The sequence below is a fragment of the Hippocampus guttulatus genome, chromosome 4 (genome assembly GCF_054856545.1).
Source record: "Hippocampus guttulatus isolate MCC_2025c chromosome 4, RoL_Hgut_1.0, whole genome shotgun sequence".
In the NCBI taxonomy this organism is placed as follows: Eukaryota; Metazoa; Chordata; class Actinopteri; order Syngnathiformes; family Syngnathidae; genus Hippocampus; species Hippocampus guttulatus.
In genome coordinates this window covers 21,181,206-21,199,142 of record NC_141264.1, presented here as the reverse complement: position 1 = coordinate 21,199,142, position 17,937 = coordinate 21,181,206, and the positions used below count along the sequence as shown (strand labels likewise).

The 17,937-nt window shown below is 44.9% G+C and overlaps 1 long non-coding RNA gene across 2 annotated transcripts; it reads right to left on the bottom strand.

Moving 5' to 3' along the window:
* Positions 1 to 14,067: 14,067 nt before the first annotated feature.
* LOC147206539 (uncharacterized) lies at positions 14,068 to 17,559 on the bottom strand. 2 transcript variants are annotated; one of them, XR_015100794.1, is made up of 2 exons: positions 16,091 to 17,559; positions 14,068 to 15,272 (listed from the first exon to the last, which is right to left on the bottom strand). It is a non-coding gene; the product is annotated as an uncharacterized LOC147206539 (long non-coding RNA). The 2 variants fall into 2 exon arrangements; XR_015100795.1 differs by having other exon boundaries at positions 14,068 to 14,891.
* Between the last annotated feature and the right edge of the window lie 378 nt (positions 17,560 to 17,937).

The following is a 17,937-nucleotide window of genomic DNA, read 5'->3' as shown; positions in this document are numbered from 1 at the left end:
TCAGAAATGCAGACTTTTTTTTTTTTAATTCAGCCCCAGGGCCAGTTTAGTACTGCGGCTTGGTCAGAGATGGCCAAGTCCCTATACGCTATTTTGCCGGTCTGTCCTCCGTCCGTGAGTTGGGTACCCTTTTGTTATCGTCCCTCTGTCCTTATATCTACCTGTATCTTAACCATCCTCCGTCCCCGTCCGTCATCGTCCTTTTAAAGCGCCCAGTTCGCCCCTCCTCCTCCGAAAAAAATAAATAAATAAAACGTCTGTGCCTGACGCCATGGGAGGGAAGCTAACGGCAAAGTCAGAACCGAGCCCAGCCTTCTGGGGGGGGGGGGGGGGGGCACATGAAATGCACGGGAGAGAGTTGGTGATCATTACCCTACAGACAGCACTTTGTTGCATAAGCCCAATAAAACTCTTCATTGTTGATTAATTGAAGCTCTGCTTGGCTGCCCGGCCGTGGTTTGAGGCGTAGCGTGTTTTTTTTTTCTTGCGATTAGTCTCCCACGGCAAAATCTGTTGTCTTTGCCAGAAAGACCGTCTCCATTATACGCCTGTGCAATGTAATTGTGTGGAAAATGCAAGCACCCCGCACCGAGCATCGCCGCCCCAGCTGCACTCCCCCACTCCTGCGGAGAACAAATGGGCCTTTTCTGTGGGAATTGAGGCTAAACGCTGTTTCACTTAGAGAGCAAAGTGATTGTCCGTCTTCATAAGGGCGCTCTCCATCAAAGAGCAATGAATCCCATCCCCGTCCCCGCGTGTCTTTGATTAAACGCAGCCAACGGATACCCCCATTATTGAGGCCTCACGTCAAGCCTTGCACCTGTAACGAACCGCTTCTCAGGCTCTTGTAATGGAGACGCCCCGCACATCTGGTCGAGGGAACGGCGGGCGACTCCTGGCTGAGAGCGACACACCTTTTGCTTTGATTCGAATCAACGGAGGCATTTCCTATCGGTGAGGTCAGAAAGTTTACCTGCCGAGGGACATCAGCGTTGCTTTGAACCATAGCCCCGTCTAATGAGTGCGAGACGCCGTGTTCAAGTGCTGCTCCTATGAAATCGTAGCTCCCAAAATGTCCCCCGAATAAGTGTGCAAAAAGCTTATGAAAGACAAATGGGTTTGTGCAGTACATCTTACCTGGATAAACGGTCGCCATTGTGAAGCGACGACAAAGAAACACATGACAAAGCCAAAAGCTAAGCAGAACTGCAGCGTTGGAAGCACAGATTAGCCTTAGCACGCAGCATTATCGTCATTAGCGTCTGCTTAGCGGCACTGTACTTGATTGTTTGGTGACATTGCTGAGGTGGTGGGAGGTGGTTTGTTTTCATCCGGGTGTGTCGGCGACATTAATCAGCAAGCATTGTGACACTTGAACACATGGAAGCTGCGATGAAGTGCTGCTTGCGTAAGTGAAAATACAATCCATGCTTTCTTGTTTAGACTCGCCCACGGTCATCTCGGTAACAAAAGATGTTCTCCCACGCACAATATCAGGTGGCTCACTTAGAGCAGACTGGACTGCCCCCTCAAAACTGGCTGACGTTAGCAGGCCTCTAAAAAGAAGATGAAAAGTGCGCTGTAACTCTTGATGCTTTGGATTTATTTAAAAAAAACACAGACACCAACATGTTATTAAGAGACCTTGAATCTGACACATTGTAAAAATAAATAAACAAGTGCATAAGTCTCTTTTAGGTTTTAATGGTTAAGAAAAAAAATATGTGCGCATGTATGCAATTCATTCCTGTAAAACGTGCTCGCCAATGCCGATGACATCATTATTTTATGAAGAAATAAAGCACTTACGTGAGTTTTGCTCACTCACACAGCGTCGGTCCTCGTTTGCTTTGTTTTCAGCAGGTTTTCCATCATCAGACCTAAAGTTGTTCAATCAACATCATTCGGACAAAACCCGAGTGTGGCGTATTGCAATTATGCTTTCTCCTGTCTGCTCTGTGCACTGCACTTAAACAGATGGGAAGTGAACCACGCTAAGAGTTCACCCGAGACTGCCCCTCCTGCAAGCGGTCTCGGTCCGCTCGTTTGGTGTGCGTAGAGTTCAGATTGATAAGGTTCACGCTCGAGCGAACAAACTCAAGCAACGGAACAACCCAAAGTCTCCAAAGAATGGGACAAATATTCAATGGATGACGATGAAGATTCCAAGTCGAGTTCCGACGCCGCACTTTCTCCGCGACGGCACTTTGTGTACACACGCGGCTCTTCCATTGTCCGTGGTGAATGGCTAATGTCATTATCTTGTCTGCGAACTGCAAAGGCCTCTTTTGCTGTTATTGGATTTGCAGCCACCTAGACTGATCTCATTGCTTTGGCACGGTGACAAAAGCAAAGGGAGCATCAACAACCACATTCTGTAAGTGGTATCGATGTACCAGCAGCAACCTGACACTTGAGACCAGTCCGAGAAGAAGTAAAAGCGTCATCGTGTGTCCCCTTGTGCTTCATATGTCGAAAGAATGTTAGTTTTCGGGGTGTGGGAGAACCTTTTTCGACATCTTGAACAGAAAACAGGGGGAGCCATGACGGTCGGTGCCTCAGTCCTTTGGCACTTTGATGTCATTTTCAGTTGACGGGAAGAGGCAAAATGGCCGCCCCTTGAGATGACATCATAATTTAGAATAAGGTCAAACCTCGGTTTTCGAGCGTCTCTGTTCTCGACCAAATTTTTACGCACTCGGATTACGACTGAATATCGGCTTTTGACCAAACGGAGCAAACCCGAATACGCCAGTTGACTCCTCTAGTCTTCCTTACACGAGGAAACGTTCATTGAGCAGACATGTTTGTTGTGATTTACGCAAAGCTTTTTTGTTGTTGTTATTTCTGCATATTAGGGCTAATAAAATAGTTTTGGATTTCGAACAACCCCCTTTTCGAACAGCCTTAGAACAGGTTATGGTCGAAAACCGAGGTATTTCTTATTCAAAATAGGCGGCATTTGTGGTCGACTGGTTAGCACGGCCGCCTGCGTGGGTTTTCTCCGGGTATTCGGGTTTCCTACCACATTCCAAAAACATGCATAGCACGCTGATGGAACACTCAAAATTGTCCCTAAGTGCGATTGGGAGCGCAAATGGTTGTTTGTCTGTGTGTGCCCAGTGATTGGCTGGCAACCAGTTTGGGGTGTACCTCACCTGCTGCCTAGCAGACGGCTGGGATAGGCTCCAGCACGCTCCTGACCCTCATGAGGAAAAACGAATTAGAACACGGAGGGATGCATTTACCAAAGAGCACCCCCACACCCGGTTTCTCTGCCCCTTACTGTCACCATAGCGGGTTGGCTAAGCCCGATCGATCATTTTCAAGGAACTATCAGACTGTTTGTTGACGTATCCGATTGTAATCGGGGAGTTTGGTGATGAAGTGCTGTCTCCACAAGTGAAAATGTCATTCATGTGTTTCTGGTTTTTATTTTTCTTTTGTTTGTTTGTTTTAATAATTTATATTTATATTATTTAAATTTAAATGTATATTATTTATATTTATATACAGTATATATACAGTATATACTGTATATATATTTTGGGGGGGGGGGGGGGTTTGCAGTTGAATTGTGATGACACAGTGCATGAGGCAAAACAGACACAATATTTAAAACCCGAATCATTCTGGAAGCTTTTTTTGTTCAATGTAATCCAATACTATGGCGTAAACTTCATGCAGAGGAATTATGTCGCCTTGCTCTTCACAAATACTCCATTGTATCAAACGCCATTCCATTCTATGATACGTTGAGGTACTCCACCAACACACTAACACATAAGTAATTAAAAAATACATTTTTACGCCACCTTCCATTTGAGTTCATAATCAATCCGGAGGTAGCTTCGCACAAGAAAATACTGTTTTAATATTTTTCCCATAAAACCGCATCATTTGACATTCTTTCATGGCCACCTATGAATGGCGGTCTCAATGACCGTCCAACACAAAACAATTTCAAGAGGAGACTGCAAGTACTCGAGGGCATTGAATTTTTCCCTCGGTCTGCAAGGCACTCCAATCAAGAAGCCCAACAGACTGTGAGGCTTAATTGACGGCCGTCTTTATGATAGCAAAGGAAGGTCGCACGAGTTGGGAACGCTTTTTTCTAATTCTCCCCTGGAAAACCTTGGACGCTCCCTCCTCGTTCTTGTTTTGGCCGTAATTTTCTTCTTACTTATCTGCACGCACGCCGGCCCGTTTCTCCGTCAACTACCTTTTCATCGTCACCCGGTAATTAAATGTCCTCGTCACGGCCATTATGCCCGAGACACTGGTAGCATCCTTGCATGTAAATTGTCAGCGGCCTTTTTGTACCCATTGCAAACGTGACCACCTGAGAGCCGGCTCGATTGTTCCGCACGTGATGCCGAGAGTGTAATCGAGCGTTTGATTTCAGATAACATAAAAGCAGACAAATAGCTCTCAGACCGGATGTGGGTTCCTTTTGTCCCGAGACTTGAACGTGAGACCACGCTGCATGTCAGCGGAGGGCTTGACGAGACCAAAGTGACACTCGTGTGGATTACAAAGTCCCTCGTTCCAATTTGTCGTCTTATGTGACGTCTGCGACGGTTGGACTTTAGCTCCTCCTCCTTTTATATTCCACCTCATCGCGTCGTGTTGTCGTCCCACAACGCTTTGGACAAGATTTTGGATTTGAAAAGGGGGACGTTTTATGGAAAGGTGACTTTTCAAACACTTGTATACCATTAGTTATCCTGTGACATATAACTCATTCACTCCCAAAGACATATTTATGTATTTTCACACTCCACACATTCAACCCCAGATACTTTTTTTCTTTCAAATTTTCCAAGACTTAGGGTAAAAAAAATTTTTAAAAAAGGGTCTCGGATTGCCTGGTCCTGAATGAGTTAATAACCAAGTAAATATTAATCTTCACACCCCCTCCTCCTATCTTGCGTTTTGTGGTCCAGCTATAATTACGTTAAATATAGATATAAAAATAGACCCGTGTGCTACTCATGTTGTTCTTGGGGCACCTTTTTTTGGGAGGGGGGGGCGGGGGGGGGGCAAAAATGCACGTTAATCAAAATCAAAGTTTTTCAATTTTTTTTCACGTAATTTCAATTTCGGAGGGCCGGGGGGGGGGGGGGGGGGTAAAGATCATTGCTTTGATGAGCGTCTTTTCTTCAACACTTGCTGTTGTCATTGCGACCGTCATCGTCATTTAGCCGAAAACCAATCATGTGACGTCGTTGACATTTCAAGGACCTCTTTGTCCATTGATCAGCACCCCCCTGATTGTGGCCAAATCATGTTTAGCTGCAAGCCGGTCCCAGATAGAGATCGTCAGATGATTGGGCGTACGCATTCTTAACATGACTGACCTGTGACATCTGCGGGTCTGGCCGGCAACCCGTCATTAGGCGCACAATGCCGTGCTTTCTTTTACCTCTTATCTTTCGCCGATGACATTGAGAGTTTTCTGCATTAACTCATCAGCGAAAAGATTCGTCGTTAGAGGCATCGCCGTCACGTTGCATCACCGAGTCACCACCAAGCGTGTCGGCGGTTGTGCGGCGGCACGATGACGGAATGACGCCGCTCACGGCTCGCTTTGAAATCTGTTATCTCCCCCAAGCACAGCGACTTGAAATATACGTTGTGCATTGCGTATGTAAGTACATGTTGCATTTTCTTGCATTCTTGTATGCGGTCCTCAGCTTGCGTTTAGCTTGACTGTTGTTTTAAATGGTAGGATTGAATTATTGAATTATAAGTAGCTAGGCTGGCTGGATCACTGGTTGGTAGTTTGGTTGGTTGATGGCTGGGTAGGTGGGACGGTTGTTTGGTTACTGGGATGAGTGCTCATTATTACGAGTTGTGCATCTTTCACTGCTCTGCCCGAAGTACTATGGGCCAGATTTACGAAAATCACATAGTGGTTGCTAAAATGCACGTTCACCAAGTGTAACAGAATGCGCACGCTTTTGACTCGGGATGGGAATCGAAAACAAGTTCTGGTGGAGAACTAGTTCCCAGAGTTTGAATTCCTTGGCATAATTTGCCGTTTTTGTAAACGATTCTTTTATCAATTCCAGCCAAGACGAATAACGTCGCTACCTAGCAACGCGGCTAGCAAGCTAGCAAGAAACATGGCGTCAAACGCTTCAAAGTTTGCTGACATTTTACAAGAAAGTATAACAATGGGGTCATTTGTAATACTTGCGAGTTACATTTTTTTCATTTCAGGGAGGAAACATGACTAATATGCAAAAACACTTGCACGCACAACATGCGAAAACTTTTAGATGAGGGCGCGCTTTGAAACCGCTCCCAGTGTTCAACCCAGCAACAGCGGCAACGTCAGCATGACAATAATCCATTCTGCAATCAAGTTGGCACCTGTTTTTGCAGGTGCGAACCTTTCGTAAATCAGATCTTAGTTGTCTCCAAATATTTAATAATAATGGCAACCCAATTATTTAATAGCGCATGATCTGTATTTACGTCAGTATTTACCCTGTTAAAAAAACAACAACAACAACAATACATTGATCCTTCATTCTTACCTGGCCAATTTTTTTTTCTTATCTGACTCAATACGCTGGTTAGGCCTCACATTATGTTGGCAGGATGCCTTCGTTGCTCAGTAGCTTGGATTTCCCACAAATGTCACTGGATGTTTGCCCTCACTACACCACTAGGTTGACGCGCGTTTTCGCGCGCGCGCATGTGTGTGTGTGTGTGTGTGCGCGCGCGTGTCCATCCACAGTCGAGTGCAAAGTGAATGAGAGTGCTTATGCGTTAATATGTCATTTCCAGCGATCAGTCAGCGCTGCCTTTTCTCTCTTGTTTACGGCCGTGCCACCACAATTACAAGCCAGAGAGGGGCGGTGTAGGAATAAAGTGTCTGTGAAAGATTGATAGCTTTGGTCTTTAGTTCAATTGTAAATTAGAATAGCAGGTCCCCGTGGGATACAAGAGCTCTATTTATGATTAAGAAAAAGCTTCCATTATGGAGTGCCGCTTGGAAAAGTTTGCTCCCTCTTCACAAACAGGCAATTAGCTTGATGGAATGGGCTCTACTCCCCCCCCCCCCCCCGACCCACTTACATGAACTCATATTATGACCATCAGCCTGATAATTTATGGTATTATTTTCATGCTGTTTGAATAAACTTAATCCTTTTTTACCCGGCCCTAAATCACAGGCTATCGTCAGCCGAGTGGGGATCCGAATTTTCCTAACCCAATGATAACATCATATCATTCTCACCCCCCGGGGAAAAAATGGTTGCTACCCTTTCAGGAATGTTCGGAAAACACAAATTTCATTGAAATGACACGAAATTGATAAAAGTGAAACTGCCCGGGATAAAAAATGATGGGACCCTTAACTTTATATTGTGTTGCGCATCTTTTTGAGGCCATCGCGACAATCAAACGCTTTTGCTGTCGACGTGACCGCTGCACTTGTTTGATGGGTGCTTTCTCCAGACGGCATGTTTCAACGCCTTCTGCAGATGTTCAGTAGGATTTAGATCAGGGCTCATAGTAGGTCACTTCAGAATCAACAAGACCATCCTCAGGTTTTGCTCTCAGCCATTCTTGGGATTTTTCAGCGGTGTGTTTTGGGGTCTTTTTTTTTTTTTTTTTTTTGGAAGCTCAATGAAACTGACTGAGACCAGGATTTCAGACACAAGACAGCACATTTCTCTCCAGAATGTCTCGACGGTCTTGCACAGATTGAAGGCATCCCGTGCCTGGTATAGCAAAGCAGCCCCAGAACTCGGCTTGTCCTGATACGACTTTTTTCACTTTTTGCGGGAGTTCTGGAACAAAGTGAAGAACGGACTGCTTTTGTGGTAGATTTTAGATGCTTGAGAGGCCATATTTAGTTATGTTTACGTGTGTTTGTATCGGGTGTATCTATTTGACTCACTATCAAAAGATGTTTTGCAAAACGGATTGTTCAGTGTGGAAGCATTTTTTATGAGCTGAAGCTAGATTTTTGCTTCCTTCCATTGATTTCAAACAAACATTTGCAGTTGACGGCAAAAACAAAGAAGTGGTCTCACTGTAGCGTGTCTTTTGAATAGTAGTTTGTATCGCAGTCTTCATATTTTGATCCACTTTGACTTCTGGAAGTGCTTTGACTGATCATTTCAAATCAAAGAAAGTCTCAAAAGGGAAAATTTGCATTGAAATTTCATTAGACTTTTACTTACAGACAGATGGGCCAGAAATTGTATTACAGTGTCGCTAATTAATTTCATCATCCTACTTCATCAACCCGTCGTTTAATCCATCCATTCATCCCGCTTTCGATTGCAGACGCTTCATTAGGATTGCGGATGAGCTGGAGCCGATCCCAGATGACTTCGGGCGAGAAGCGAGAGACACCCTGAACTGGTCGCCGGCCAATCGCGAGGCAAGTCTAACAACATTCCACACTCACATCTACACTTACGCATTTTTCCCCGCCCCCTTAATTCTACCCTTCTTGCTCCATGCCAGCTGACACCCATCTCACTGAGGTCTTCTTTGGCAGTCTGTCTCCACGTCTTCTTTGGCCTACCTGTCTTCCTCTTTCCACCCTCTGGCATCCAGTCCATGGCCACACTTGCCGGTCTCTCTCTTGGCAGCCGGAGTACGTGGCCGATCATTTTCCCTCTCCTTTCAGAGACAATGTCTGACAGTTCAGCCACTCCTGCCCTCTTCATCACCTCCTCGTTGGTGATGTGGTCTCTCCATGAGATCCTCAGGATGGATCTCAGGCAACGCCGATGAAAGACATCTAACTTGTTGGTAATGTTGGCTGTCTTCATCCATGTCTCACAGGCGTAAATCGCTGTTGGGATAACCACTGACATATAGAGGCGTAGCTTGGTGGTCGTAGTGATGGCTTTCGATGACCAGATGTTGCGGAGGCGTTGGAACACTCCCGCAGCTTTACCAAGTCTACTGTTGACGTCTTTCTCCACACCACCTGTATTTGAGATGTTACTCCCAAGATATGTGAAGCTGTCAATGTACTCTATGTCATGTTGGTGTAGAGTGAGTGGTTGAAGGTGTTGGTGCTGTCCGACGGCCATGGCCTTGGTCTTTTCCTGGCTAATTCGTAAACCGACCTTAACTCCGTGCTCATGCAGATTGTTGGTCAACTCCTGGAGTGCGGGCTGGGTGTGACTTAACAGAGCCAAATCATCTGCAAATTCCAGGTCAGCTAGTCTGCTCCCTCCCCACTTGATACCAACTTTTTCCCCTGTGATGGACTTCCTCATCATAAAGTCAATTATGATGATGAAGAGTAGGGGTGACAGAATGCAACCCTGTCTTACACCAGTGACAATGTCAAAATCATCAGTTGTGCCACTGTTGGTTTTGACACAACAGGTTGAGTTGTGGTACAATGACCTGAAGATGTTGATGTACTTGAGGGGTACACCATACAGCTGGACGATCTGCCACAGTGACTCCCGGTGGATGCTGTCGAAGGCTTTCTTGAAATCGATATAGTTGATCATGAGTGGTGTCTGAAGTTCTTGGCACTGCTCTATGATGTTTCGAAGGGTAAAGATCTGTTCGGCGCAAGACCTTCCCTTCCTGAAACCGGCTTGCTCTTCCCTCAAGATGTTATCCACTTCATCTTTAAGGCGATGTAGCAGGACACTGCAGAATACCTTGCTGGGGATTGACAGCAGTGTAATGCCCCGCCAGTTATTGCAGTCTGCGAGGTTTCCCTTCTTAGGAAGCGTGACAATGACCCCACGTCTCCAGTCGGCAGGAACCTCTTCAGCATGCCAAATCAGGTTGAACAGGTGGGTAAGGCTCTCCACAACAGCGTCTTGGCCGTGTTTCAACATCTCGGCAGCTACCTCATCGAGTCCCGGTGCCTTGTTGTTCTTAAGGCCCTTGATTGCTCTGGCAACCTCAGTCTCGGATATCTCTTTCGATGTAATATTTAGAGCTGGAGCTGGTGTCTCTTGATCGAAATTGAAGAGCACGGGAGGCATTGGTTGGTTGAGAACCTCCCTGAAGTGTTCCAGCCATCTTGCTTCTTGCTCCTCGTCGCTTAGAAGTGTCCTGCCATCCTTGCTCCTGATTGGCACGCTAGAGCTGCTCCTGGAGTTGGTTAGCTCCCGCACGATCTTGTATAGGGTCGTCGTGTTGTTGTTCTCGGCTGCTTCCTGTGCCTCTCTTGCTTTCTCTTCTAGCCACTGTCTTTTATCCTTCCTGCAACTCTTCTTCACTGCCCTGTCCAAGCGCCTGTACTCCTCGTCTTCCATCCTCCAGCTCCGGAGCCTCCTCTTTTGTTCTCTTTTTATCTTGGCCACTTTCCTTTCATCAATCAACTTCCAGGTGTTGTCTGTTATCCATCTCTCTTTGTTGGTACCCCTCTTTCTGCCGATAACTGCTTCTGCAGTTTCAGCAATGGCACAAGAGAACATACTCCACTGCTCCTCAATGTTTGCAAGGTCTTGTGATACCTTGAGCTTCCTACTCAACTCCTCACAGAAGCTTTCTGAGATGTTGTTATCCTTTAGCTTGTCCACTGCGTAAGGTCTCTTGGGCTGCACCTTTTTCACCTTCTTCAGCTTCAGCTTGATTTTACTCACCACAAGGAAGTGGTCTGAACCCACATCTGCACCTCTGTGGGAGCGAACGTCGAGCAATGACGAGCGCCACCTTGTGTTGATGCAGATGTAGTCCAGTTCGTTCTGGGTCCCGCCACCAGGTGAAACCCAGGTTACTTTGTGGATCCGCTTGTGCTCAAAAAAGGTGTTGCCAATGCTGAGGCCGTTGGTACTGGTTAGCATCAACAGTCTCTCCCCGTTGTCGTTCGTGGAGCCTACAGACCCATGTGGTCCAACTGTGGCATTCAGGCCCCTTCTGTCATTATCCAGTTTTGCGTTGAAGTCTCCAATCAGCATTTTGATGTCATGTCTGGGGATCTCCTCAAGCACGGTCTGGAGCTGGTTGTAGAAGGTGTCTTTATCGTCCGCTGAGGCAGCTTCGGTTGGGGCATAGACTTGTACGATGGTTACTTTGGCATATCTGGTGTAGAGCCTTGCTGTAATAATCCGTTCATTCACCGGCTTCCATCCAATCAATGCTTTTGCTGCACTATTGGAGAGGATGATGCCGACTCCATGGGAATGGTGGTCTTGCTTCCCAGAGTACAGAAAAGTTGCTCCATCAACCACGAGACGCCCTTGCCCCGTCCACCTCATTTCACTAACGCCTAAGATGTCCAGGCGATAGTCCCTCATATTCTTCAGCACCTGGTCCATGCGACCAGACTGGAACATTGTGCGCACATTCCATGTGCCCTACTCTGGTGTTGGTTTTGGTTCCAAAGATCGGGGTCATCAGGGGTCGGGCTTCCTGCTGGATTTCACCCGGCCCCGTCATACATACATCCAAGGATGTGCGGTCTCTTCTTCGCCGTGGTTTACCGGAATGGCTTCCTCTCATCGTTTCTGTAACAGGTTTTGTTTTACAGGGTGAGGTTGTTAACCTCACGCCCAACCCCCAACCTGGAGGACCAGTTGAATGCAGTTTAACGTCATACCCAGGAATGTCACTTTATTTGGAAATAAAGTGACATAAGATGACTTCCTGTCATTCACTGTCACACGAATAGCTGGCAAACATGTTGGGGAGCTCTCAAGTTTCCGACATGTCATTGGACAAGCATTTGGTTTCTTCCGAGCAAACGTCGCTCCCGGGTACTTGCTGCACAGCGCAGAAAAAAATGAGTTTATTTGTCACTTCCGTGTACTCCCCCCACCCCCGCACTACATACAAGCACTTTGTCACTATGCATGGACACATACGTTGCTTGATACACGATGCCACTCACGCTAGTCAATTTTACTCTTCTGCCGCTATAATAGCAATAACAAATAACAATTACAGCAAATTTCATGTGCCCTAAATGTATATTTGATGCATGCTGATTTCAAAAGCTCATTTTGGGTTTTTTTTTTAGATATTTAATTTTAAATCTAAAAACTCATCTCGATGTTTTATTTGCATCTCTGCTTAAAAAAAAACAAGAAAGAAAAGAAAAGAAAGAAATTGATGTTGACCGGTGTAACCGGTCAATTAGCAAGTAGCGGCGGACAGAAAAATGCCTCAGAACAGGGGTGGTAAAAACCCCTCTAAATGATTTATGTGTTGTACTTTCTGCGCAGATAAGCGTCGGCATGAATCACATCTTTACACTTTACGTGTCAGTAGATCGTCACAACTTTCAGCGTCACAATAGCAAAACAACCGAGCAAGTCCACCAAAGCCCGCCGGCGCCTGAGGCTCTTCTTTCTTTTTTTTTTTTACCCCGTCACGTCGAAAAAAATTCCTCTTGATACTTTGAAAGCAAAGCCAGACGAGTGCTCTCGGCTCTATCACAGCACAATGTGTGGCCGCCTTCGCTTTCATGCCTTTGGCCCGAGGGTGCGTATTCCTCTGCCTGCTGCCGCTCTTGTTGTGAACATTACACCCGTTTATAATGCCATCATCCAGTCAGCGGCTCGCCTTTCTGCGCCGCTTTTCCACCGCCGCCGTTTACAGCTTTTCGCCTGCTCGTTCAGGCGGACAAACCAACATGGGCTTTTGTTGTTATTTCATCATCTTCTGTTTAGAGGCCCTCTTGTAATTGTTGTTTATTATTCTTTCGAAGAATGACTCGTGTTTTGGAGGGCTCAGACTGCCTTAGGACTCAACCATGTTTCGTGTGTGTTCAGGTGAAACTGGATGGATTTCGCTATTACTACCGAGGGGGGGGGGCGGACTCTCAGTAGCGCCCCCTTGGAAAGTTGACAAAAATCACCGCCTGACACCAATTGCATAAGTAGACACCAAATTAAGTGGAGGTGTTGAACATAACAGGACAAAAAAAAAAGTCTCAAAGACTCGCGCGCGAAATTGAACAGGAAGTCGGATGGGGGGGTTTTCTACAAATTTTGTCCAGATGAACCGCGATCGGAAGCCGCGATTGGAAGCCAATACATTTTACCTACCTCATCTAATGTGGCTAATTTGATAATCATTTTGAGGATTTGCCTGGAAAAAGGAAATTCAGAAAAATAAATAATGACAAATTTTATATGTATACTGTATATATATATATGTAAGTTCAGAAAACATTTAATAATAAAATCAATTATATATATATAATTTTGTAATTTATGTATATAATTAATTAATTGATTTATTATATTTTTTTTGCTGAATTTCCTTTTTCCAGGCAAATCCTCAAAATGATTATCTTCTCCCAACAAAACCGAGTGACCATTTCTGTCATGACAGATCCATGAATAAAGTCTCATGGATCCATGCCTGGATATGGATCAACAAGTCCGCCATTTTGACCTAAAGCTGCCATTTGTGGCAAATTCCAGGAATAAATATATTGACTCAGACTCCTCCAAATGAGTCCTAATCAGAAGCAGGTATCCTCGACAGAGGGGCAACGTGTAACTTTTTTTGCTTTGCCATCCAATGTTGGCCGAGCATCAAGTCAAAGTTTGACGATCATTTCAAGGGTTGGCAATGAAAAGGGCATGCGATAGATGTTCAGTTATCGATTCTAGATGAGTGTATCCCCTCTATAAGTCATTCTGTTTTATTCGTAGTTCATTTTACGCAGAAGAATGAGAACGGATCATCAAATGGGTCTCTTGCGGCATTTTTTTGTGCAGTTCAGTGTACTTACAAGATTCAAAAAATGTCAAATCAGTCATGACGCACGAGTCAACAATACAATCTTGCGAGTCTTCTCGCGTGATGTTGTATCGTATCTTCTGCGTGGCCTCCTAAGAAGTCACGCTTCTTCTTGCCTTTACCAAGAAAATCTGGACTCTCCATCAACAGATTCTTTTTTTACCTTCACTTCCAAAGCGGCGCACGTGTCGATCTGTGAAACACATTTCACGTTGGGAATATGTCGCACTGAAAACTACACAGTCAGAAAGATGGAGTTCGAAACCTAAATTAACCAGCAGGACAGATTTCGCACAGCCTTCTGTTGAATTGCGAAAGGCAGTTCGACATAGCACGGAGATTTGCAGGAATGACAGACGGGCATTTGGTTGAAAGTGATTTTTATTTCAGCCATCCAAATTAGCAAAAATGCTTCACTCCTGCTTTTGAAATGCTCTCAAGTGACTTTGAAAAAGCCAGGAAGCTACGAGATCGATAGGCAGATGGAGAATTTGTGAAAAGAAACTCATCTGAAAAATGAATGAATATACATATTGTGAAAAAGTAAAATCATTTTAAACTCGAGACATCACCAGAAAAAAAAACATCAGAAAAATAAAATAGAACCTATCCAAGATGAATACATAAAAATGTATGTTAGTTCTTAGTTCTTAAAACTGAGCATGTGTCCTTGTCAAGGCATATTTTTGTGATCCTTTCAATTCATGTATTGCATCAATAAACAAAATAGGGTGGGGGAAAAAAATGACTGGATGACCAACCTTGCCGGTTTGGAAACACAATCCAACACTCGATTGCACGATTTTGTGTCATTCGATACGCCGTCTGCCGGACAACAGGCACCTCAGAAGAAGTAGAAGAAAAAATTTGTATGCACAGTTCAACCCGAGGCTACTCCAGCCGCCGCAGCTCTTTTCAGGAGGGGGTGGCTTGACAGCAGTGGGGGCAAAAATACTCACATGCTGTCCTTATGTCGTATGTACAAATACAGATACAAATAAATGATTTTAAATCATGAAAAGCTGGTGGAAGTACTGATTCAACTCGTTGACTTCATCCATAGTGCTTCTCCTCACGAGGGTGGCGGGCGTGCTGGAGTCTATCCCAGCTGACTTTGGGGGCGAGAGGTGGGGTACACTCTGGACCGGTCATGTAGACAAAGAACCATTCGCCCTTCACAATCACACCTACGGACAATTGAGAGTCTCACTTTTTTTTTTTCTTTCACATTTTGGCAATGTGGAAGGATGCCGATGTACTCTGACGAACATGCAAATTCCACTCAGGAAGGCCACAGACTGGATTCAAACCCCCACACCCGTAGCACTGGGATGTGCTCACCACTCATCCCCCGCTATTCCACTCTCCTTTATTTCAAGAAAAGTACACAAGAAAAAAAATGAAAGAAAACATCTTCTGAAGTTCAGCAACCAAGTAGTTGTACTTGATTACTTCTCACCACTGCTTTCCAGCTCTCCTTTGTAACACCCCCCCCCCCTCGCCCCCCACCCGCTTCTGTGTACTCAGCCTCGGAGCTGCTGATTCCAACGAACAGGCTGGCAGTGGGCCTAAAGAGTGATCATTGAGACAAATTGATCTCTATCTGTGCAAATTGCCACCGTCATCTGTCACTGGCAAACGCCGACTCTGAAGGCACGTGCGCCTGCGCGCATGAGTGAGGGAATACAACTTTATGAATGGATCTTCAACGCGGGCGCGCGCGCACACACGCACGCGTTGCTTTTTTTTTTTTTTGCACGCGCGATTGCATATGTAAAGATCAAACACACACACACACACTGCGCTTGAGATGTCACCACTAAAAAAAATAAAGCAATAAAAAGCGAGCCTAATTTGAAGAGGTGGTTTGTGTATTACTATGAGTACAGGCCAGAACATTAGGTACGCCCACGATGATAACCTCCGATATGTCCAACACAATATTTCTGCCTTTAAAAAGACGACAAAGCTTCGTTTAACCTCCTTTGCTCACCGTAATAGATGTTCGCAGCCCTCCATATTTTGAACGGATTTAGAATCTCCAAAACTATCACACACCGTAAATGTGCACCTTATTAAATATTTTTAGTCATCATAATCATCCTAAACTGTCCAGAAAATGTGACATAATGTGCAATTTAAAAAAACAGAACATAACATTTGAGATTTATTGCAGGGCTCCTTTATTCATGCAAAGCAGGCTGAATATGACCTTCTCCTCATTGTCAGCGTTTTGATGTTTACGTGAACCAGTCGGTGCGTCGCAAACAGAACTAATGAGAAATGTCACCGGGTGGATTTAAGGAGAGTTTTAGAGCAATGCAAGTCATCGAAATACTCCTAAAAATGATGATAATCATAATCACACTTTGCTGAATGTCTTTACCTGCGTGTGTCTTTTTCACTATGTGTGGAAGTGTCCCATGCAGTTGATGATCTGACTGAGTCGCCCTCTTGAAGTTGATTAGGCCGGTTAACCTTTGCTCCCGCGCGGCTCTGCCGGGGTTAATCAGGCCGGGAACTTTGCGCACCCCCGGGGTCACCGGTCCGCTATCTGCGCACAGATAACATTAAAGTGCACCCCCTCCCCCCCACCCTCAGACACACACACATATACCAGCGCCCACCACTTTTTTGACCTCGTATGAATTAGACGGAGATATTATATGTGATTGATTATGATCCATCAGTTTTTCCTTTTTTTTCTTATTTTTTGTTTTGGGGGGGGCGGCGGGGAGTGACCTTGAGCAGTGTATTTGTGAATTCATTTAAGATATTCTTTATTTTTTTTAAATTTATTTATATTTTACTTTTAATGCATTCAATGTATTTGAATTGAATGTTTTCATTTATTATCATTATTTTCTTTATTATTATTATTATTAGAATTATTATTTTACCGATTGCAATCCCTCACTGGAGTAATCCATTTTTGGAACTATTGATCGTTTTATACCGGATATCATTTATTGTATTGATCGATGGGCACCCCTGCCAACTAACGCGTCATCTCGCGTGCTTTGGCGCGCGCGTGCACGAGTGGAACTTTGTTCTGCAAACATGGCAAAATCATGACAGTGAACGTGTGTGCCTGTCTGTGTGTACGTGCGTGTGTGTAGGAGTGTGTGCGCGTGCCTGCGTTTGTGATTTGTAAATATGAAGTGCAGGGCAACATGCTGGTTTGTGTCGTCTTAATCGATTATTGTGTACACACACGTCGTGAAGTAGCAGCAGCGTGTGCGTGTGTGCGTGTGCGTGTGTGTGTGTGTGTGTGTGTGTGTGCGCGTGTACGTGTGTGTGGGTGTACGTGCGTGTGTGCACGCGCGCGGTTGCATGATGGCGCCTGAAGGGAGAACCACTGCTAATCACACACAGTAAATTATTACAACCCGCAAGGAAATTTCCATAAATAAAATACACTAAATGAATTACCATGCGATAAATTGTTATTTTCTTAAATCCAGCTGTCGTTTCGAACGGATTGACCGTTATTTTGTACGTGAGGCCAATTGATCCTCTTCTTTATTTTTACAGCCCCACAATTAATTGGAAATCAAATAAAGATGACGAAAGTGCTATTTTCAATCGTTTGCTGAAAATAACAGCATTCCCATAACGTTTTTTGTTGTTGCTTTTTTAAAGATATATTTATGATGCATAGGTGATATTTATTATTGCCCCCCCCCCCCATCTTTATCCTGTGGGCTGTTTCTATTCCATGACAAGTCAACCAAACGGTCTTGTTTGTGTTCGCCGTGCGTATCTTCGCCTGCTTAAATGAGTTAAAAGTGGTCAGATGTGTCCTAATGCATGCTTTCCACGCATACAGATTGTATCCAGACAGGTGTCTCCCCCCCCCCCTCCCTCCCTTGGCTCCCCCCCCCCCTCCTCCCACCAGCACCCCCTCCTTCTCTGCTTACTACATCCCACACAAAGCAATTTTTTTTCCCCCGCAGCTTGCGCGCTGTATGGAGAGAAAAGGCGCTGGTGATGGATTTCGACTTCTCTGCTCCTCTTAATTCTTGACAAGCCTTTGAAATTGACTTCATGCAATTGCCAAATGAGTTTCTTCGGAGCTCTCTGCAAAGTTTTGTCCCGCTCAGATATGACTGTTTTGCAATAAACGACGTTTCTTCTTCTTTTTTTTTTATTTAGATTTTTTGCATGTGAGGGAGAAGAAGTCCGACTGACTCTCAATACAAGACTAAATTAAAGATTTTAAAGGACAGAGAA